The sequence below is a fragment of the Spermophilus citellus genome (genome assembly GCF_964194105.1).
Source record: "Spermophilus citellus genome assembly, chromosome: X".
Taxonomy (NCBI): Eukaryota; Metazoa; Chordata; class Mammalia; order Rodentia; family Sciuridae; genus Spermophilus; species Spermophilus citellus.
The window spans coordinates 136,218,657-136,225,398 of record NC_138190.1 but is presented as its reverse complement, the minus strand read 5'-3'; the positions used below and the strand labels follow the sequence as shown (position 1 = coordinate 136,225,398).

General features: G+C 49.8%; 1 pseudogene across 1 annotated transcript; it reads right to left on the bottom strand.

Annotated features, from left to right (window-relative positions):
• Positions 1 to 438: 438 nt before the first annotated feature.
• Positions 439 to 1,473, bottom strand: LOC308638958 (melanoma-associated antigen 10-like; annotated as a pseudogene). The gene has a single exon. The product of its transcript is annotated as a melanoma-associated antigen 10-like (transcript).
• Between the last annotated feature and the right edge of the window lie 5,269 nt (positions 1,474 to 6,742).

The window sequence follows — 6,742 nt, the reverse complement described above, 5'->3', positions numbered from 1 at the left end:
CCTATTAGCACAATTTCTTCCAAAAAGAAAATAATCTAGAAATATTTGGCAAACAAAAGTCAGAAAGCAGAGACCTTAATTCATTAAGGTTTAATGATATTTTTCATACTTTCTTGAATAAGCCAAGCAAATCCAAGTTCACTGCATTTAATTTTACAGAATAGTCTAAAAGAGTTAAAGGAATAAAAAAATTAACTGCATATTTTTTCTCAAAATGTGATAAACAGCAATGTGTGACCAATGTCACTCAAACTAGATTTTAAGCTAGTTATTCTAACAGAAACAGCATTTGAAAAGTACTCCCCCCAAAAGATAGTAACTGTCACCATACAGAACAGGAACAGAAAATTATACACTGTGTTCTCCCGAACATGACCCTGACCCTCCTCTACTTGGAATTTTAATTGCCTTCTTCAAAAACAGAGTAGAGAATCTGCCTCATTCTTCACTAGGGGCAGGAAATGCTGCTGACCAATGCTGGGCAATGAACAAGGCTGTACTATCATCCACAGGACCAATTCTGGCCTGGGCTCTCTCTTCCTCCTCTCTCAAAGCCTCTTCATACCAGCTAGAGAAGGAAACAGGGTCACTTCCTTTGACCTTGGCCAAAAATTCTAAAACTTTCATCTTGGTGGTTTCAGCTTTAGCTCTTGGACCCCACAGGAACTCATAGTATGGAGAATCACTATTGGGCACCCGCCAGTACTCCAAGTAATTTTCCTGCACCAAATCTCTAGCGATGAACTTCCTGGGCTCCCCGTATATGAAATGCTCCTTCCCATCATACACTCCCATCATATTCGGGAATTCCCAGATGTTTTCCTCAGAGGCACAGTTCCCCTCTATGAATATTACACCCAAAATAATGATCAGGAAGCCATTTTTAGGCATGCTCTGGTCATTAGTCAATATCTCATCATAGGTGAGGTCGAGTGAGTTTACAAGGGCATAGAGGTGGCTGGCGGTGTCTGTTTCCTTCACATCAATACCAAAAATCACTTCCAATCACTTAGTAGCTTTCTTGAAGATCACAGGAAATTGATGCTTATACTCTTTGGTCACAACTCTGAGCATTTCCACTTTTGTGATGGGCTCCTTCAGTCGATACTTCAGAATCAGGATATGCACCAAATCAGTCACCTTCTCCTCAAGCGGGTCTCTGGGCGAGGATTCAGTATCTGTTGAAGACTGAAAGGTGCTTGAACTCTCTTCTTGGCTGCTGAACTCTTCATCTAACTTGTTCCATGAAGTCGGGGAGGAGTACAAGCTCTGAGTGTTGGGAGAGGTGTTGGGAGAAGTCTGGGGAGAACTCTGAGGAGTACTTGGGGGAGTAGTCTGGGGAGAACTCTGAGGAGTACTTGGGGGAGTAGTCTGGGGAGAACTCTGAGGAGTACTTGGGGGAGTAGTCTGGGGAGAACTCTGAGGAGTACTTGGGGGAGTAGTCTGGGGAGAACTCTGGGGAGAATTACGCATTGCAGCAACAGGCTCCTCCTCCTCTGGGGTATCCAAAATCAGAGAAGAGGAAGAGGAGGCAGAGGAAGAAGAGGAGGGTGAAGGAGGAGAGGAGGAGGGGTAGGACAAGTTTAAAGAGGAAGATGAAGTGGAGGAGGTATCATCTTCCTCCTCAGCTGTGGGAGCCTGTGCAATCATCAAGTCCTGTATATCAAATGGGTTCTGGAAGTCTTGCTCAAGGGTGAGGCATGGACGTTTTGGAAAGCGAGGCATGATGATTATTGTTGGAAGCAGCAGGTAAGAGTGTGAGCAGAAGTGTAGTGATAGGATCCCACAAGCCTGAGGGTAAGAGAGACAGTGAGTGTCTCAGGGGGGAAAACTCACCTGTGATGGCTCTAATAAAAGCTCACTTACAAGTCTTGTCTTTAGGTGATGTCCTAGAGTTTCACAGGTCTGTTGTCTTTCTGGTTGGCGTGTACCTTAGGAACCTGTAGGATGACATGAAAACCTCCTCATGGTACAGCCAACTAGAAGAGTCTGAGGTTCCAGGGCTGACAGTAGGATACATGGGGTAAGTGCCATGGGTTCCCCCTCTGTTAGGGGTGTGTAGGGCCTCAGGGAACCTCACCTTGGTTCCTGGCACTTCCTAAGCCTCTTTTGCTCTTTGATCTGAGGGCATGTGACTCAGACCAAGGCTCTCATCACTGGTTCCTGGTACCTCTGAAGAGGAACTAGAGGTAGGGGGCTTCCCAGCTAAAGACTACAAGCATAGCCCTAAGCTCTACAGAGCTGACAAGTGGGGTCAGAGTCTGTGAGTCTCCACATTCTGGGGTGGATGGTCCCCTCACTTTCCCCCTTGCAAGGCCTAGATTCTCTCCCTTCACTGGACTTTAGCAAAACTCTCAGAACAAGATGTCATATTCTGGAACTAAGAGAAGGAAATGAGGTAGCACTACCTCCAATCACACCCATCCAGAATCTCCCTCAGATGACAGAAAGGGCCGGCCAAACTTTGTTAGGATCCCATCTCTCTTAGGTGTGAGGTATCCTCATTCCTTACACTGATGCCTGTCAGGGCCCAGGACTCTTTCCTCTGCTTACCCTTATCTCCCTCTCAGAAAAAGTCCTCAATTCTTTGAGATCATGAAGATGGAACTTCAGCACATCTGGCTAGTAGGCTTTGGGCTTCCAAGAGCTGTCAGCATAGGCAAGGTAGCACTGGGTACGTCTTCAGTCCTACAAAGGGACATTGTGCCCTCAGTCCTCACTCAGGGTCCTTATCTTAAATCCTGGCAGTCTAGAACTCTTCCCTCTGCTAGCCTGATGTGGTTCCCTCTCAGATGGTCCCCTCCTCAGAACACGATCTTCACTTCCCTGAGAACATAGACAGAAGTGAAGAAGCACAATATCTGGCCACCTCTGCCTGGGTCTTACAGCACAGCACTGCCAGCAGAGGCCAGACCCTGTGTGTTATGCAGTAGGCATCCCCTTGGTCTTGCCTCATGGTATTCATTTTTACTCCTTAAAGAGTTGGGACCCAGCCTTGTTGAACTGACGTCCCACTTAGACCACACGATCCCACTTCTCTGAGCCATCTATCCTACTCTTGGAGGGAGTGAAGGCACAGCACACCTTATGTACCCTGCCTAGGTCCTCCCATGGCTGAGAACAGGACATAGCTAGACTCTGCAGGGTCCTTTTTTTCTGGGGCAGGAGGCATTTTGGTACTCACCAAGGTCCTTACCTTGACACCAAATGGAGCCTGGGACTCCTCCCTCTGCTGACCTGCAGTCACACCCTTAGGCCAAGGCTCTCACTTCTCTGAGACTCTTAAGACAGAAATGAAGAGATGCCACATGCAGCCATTTCTGCTCATGGTTAGGTCCCATCTACTCTACTGTGGGGTTATCATATCTTCAGCCATCCTTTACGGTGTTCATCCTTATTCCCAACAGGGCCTGAGCCAACCCCTACTGACATGAAATTATCCTTTCAGATCAAGACCTCAATTCCCAGAGGTACCCGCACTTACCTCATGAAGGAAGTGAGAGCACACCATATCTGGCCAATCCTTCCAGAGTTGATAGCAGGAACATAATGGGAGTTTCTGCAGAGCCCCTTGTTTCTGGTTTTGGGGGGGGGGGGGTAACCATTATTCCTCCTTCAATGTCTTTACCTTACCTTGACTCTTAAAACATCTTGGGACTTCTCCCTCTGCTGATGTCACACACAAAAACAGGGCTTTCACCTGCCTGGAATACTCCAGACAAAAGCAAGAAAGCACCAAATCAGTCACCCCTGCCAAAAGTCTATTGAGAGATTCATTCAGTCTTACCTCATGGTATTCATCTCTACTCTTAGCATGGTCCTTCCCACCCTGTGCTGACCTGAAGTCTCCCCTTCCAACTAAGACCTCACCATCCTGAAAAAAATCCAGTTCCTTGGCTTCTGGGAGCTTGTGATAGAAGTGAGAGTTCATTTCATTTGGTTATCCTAGCTTTCATCCTCCCAGTGCTTAGAAGGTATAGCTAGACTCTGTAGTATGGATTCCTCTTTTTCAGGGGAGGATGGAGGGTGGAGTGTACCTTTAGTCCTCACCAATGGTGCCTTCGGCTTCTAAACTCAGGCCACAGCTATTAGACCAAGGTTTTCACCTCCAAGACTACCCCCAATCCTGCCAAAAGTAAAGAGGTGCCACATCCAATAGCCATGCCCCTGGTCCTCTAATATTGTCAGCAAGAGCAGAGATCTGAATCTAGGGCTAACTGCAGAGGCAGGGGTGAGGTCCTCCTCATCTGTGGCAGGAACCTCTCCTCTCCCAGTGTCATCTTAATGCCTTGGAAGACCTGGGGCTTCTCCCTGTATGGACACCTGCTGAACCCCATGTAAAAGCACCCCCTCTTCAGAGTCCAAGATAGAAGTCGGATACACCTCATCCGGGAACCTTGCCTGGGTTTACTGTGAGTCGCCCAGGGATGACTGCAGGGGGCAGGGAAGAGGTCCCTGCCACACCTGTGGCAGGAACCTCTCCTCTCCTAATGCTTTGGAGGATCTGGGGGCTTCTTCCTCTACTGACACCTTCAGAGACCCTGCGTAAAAGCACCCTTTCTGATTCCAAGATGGAAGTTGGATATACCACATCCCGGAACCCTGCCTCGAGTTGAAGAGGGGGGGATGAGGTCTGCCATGTTGGTGGCAGTAAATTCTCTTGTTCCTCCGCCATTTTAATGCCTTGCAGGGCCTGAGACGCCATTTTGCTGGCTAGAGTAAAGCCCACAAAAAGGTCTCTCCTCCCTTTCATTCCAAAAATGGAACTCAGGAAATACTTTATATGACCCCTGCCCAGAGCACCGCAGAGCTGATGGCATGGTGGAACTTGATCCCTCTTTCCTCCCTCTGCAACCTAGCCTCAAAGCTTGGCAAGACCTCAGACTACCCCCCTCTGCCAATGATAGTCCATGCCCATCAGAGAAAGCGTCACCTCCCTCAGACTCCTGATATGGATATGGAAGCCTGAAACAGCACAACCCATTACTGTGCCTGAGGCTTCCCAGGGACAACTGCTCTGGCAGAGTGGGTCTGGAGCTCCCTATATCTGTGGGAGGAGGGGCCCTCAATCCTCCCTCGGGGTCATCCCCTTGATCATCGGCCAGCCCTGGGACTTCTCCTGTGCTGCCTATATGCAGCCGCCTCACAAAAAGCCTCACCTCCCTCAGACGCCTCCTGTGAAAGCCAAGAAACCTTCTGAGCAGCGACACTGCCTGGGGCCTCCCAGGAGCAAACAAGGGGAGAAGGAGGGGCTGAGGCCTATTTTATGTGTGATGGGGGGGGGCTCCCCTATGATGATTGGCCAGGACTAGGGCTCCTCCCTCTGTTGACCTGAGGCCACGCCCCTCAGAATCCCCAGGTGGAAGCCGGGAAACCTTGGAGTGGTGGGGAGTGTAGGAGTGGCGACACCACCTGGAGCCTCCTAGGAACTACTGGAGGGATAGGGCGGGACTGAGGCCTGCTTTATCTGTGTGTGGAGGGGCGGCTCCTCTTTGATGATTGGCCAGGACTAGGGTCCCTCCCTCTGCTGATGAGGCCACGCCCCTCAGGATTCCCAGGTGGAAGCTGGGAAACCTGGGAGTGGTGGGAAACTTTGGAGTAGCAACACCACCTGGAGTCTCCTGGGAGCTACTGGAGGGATAGGGTGGGACTGAGGACTGCTTTATCTGTGGGGAGGGGCTCCCCCTTGATGATTGGCCAGGACTAGGGCTCCTCCCTCTGCTGATCTGAGGCCACACCCTCAGAACCCCCAGGTGGAAGATGAAAAATAGCACGTATGGTGACTGAATGAGGCTTCCCGGGCTGACCCCAAGGGCCGGGTAGGATTGGTGTTCCTGCTAACTGTGGTGTGCCCTGTACCCCCTGCATCTCTTCCTCACTTCTGGTTTCTTACCAGATGCCTAGCAAGGTCGGGGACTCCACCTTCTGCTAATCTGAGTCCCCCCCCCCCCCCATGAAGCTTCGAACTCTTAAAATATTAGGAAATACTATATCCGGGAATCCTGTCTGAATCCTTCCCTAAATGACTGCAGGGAATAGGTATGACTAGGGAGCCCCCCTTCTGTGTCAGGTGGAAAACAGCCCTAGCTTAGGGCCCTTGCCTTGGCTCCTGGCACTGACTGGCCTGCCTCCAATGCTCCACCTGAGTACACTGGTCTCAGAAAAAGTTCCTCCTGTTCCTGAGATGGGTAAGGTGAAAGTGAGGGAGCATCATAGGAGACCTCTATGTCCTAGAGCTTCCCAGGGTTGACATTTAAGGTAGGGTGGGTCTGAGGCCTGTCGTCTGCCTAATATTGTAGTGATGCCCTCAGCTCTTTCCATGGTATTTATGTTTAATCTCACAAGCCCTGCGTCCCCTGCCAAGGTGATCTGTCCTTCAGACTGTGGTCCTCATTTCCCTGAGAAGCCTAGGAAAGGAACTGTGCATAATTATCCTGACTGGGACCTCCCCAGGCTGACGGTATGAGCAGTTTTTTTTTTTTTTTTTTTTTTTTTTTTTTTTTTTTTTTTTTTTTTTTTGTGAGTCTCCCATGGTTCTTCCTTAGGGTCCTCCCTGTGATTCCTAGCAGGGCCTGAGGGCTCTCCCCTCTCCTAACCTGAAGCCAGGGACCTCTAATGCCCCAGTGGGAAGTCAGGGGATCTCACATCCAGCCACCATGCTCAGAGCCTCTCAGGAAATCAGGTAGAAGGCTGGATTCTGTGTGGCCTCCCCTATCTAGGATGGGGTCTATTCAGACCTCCC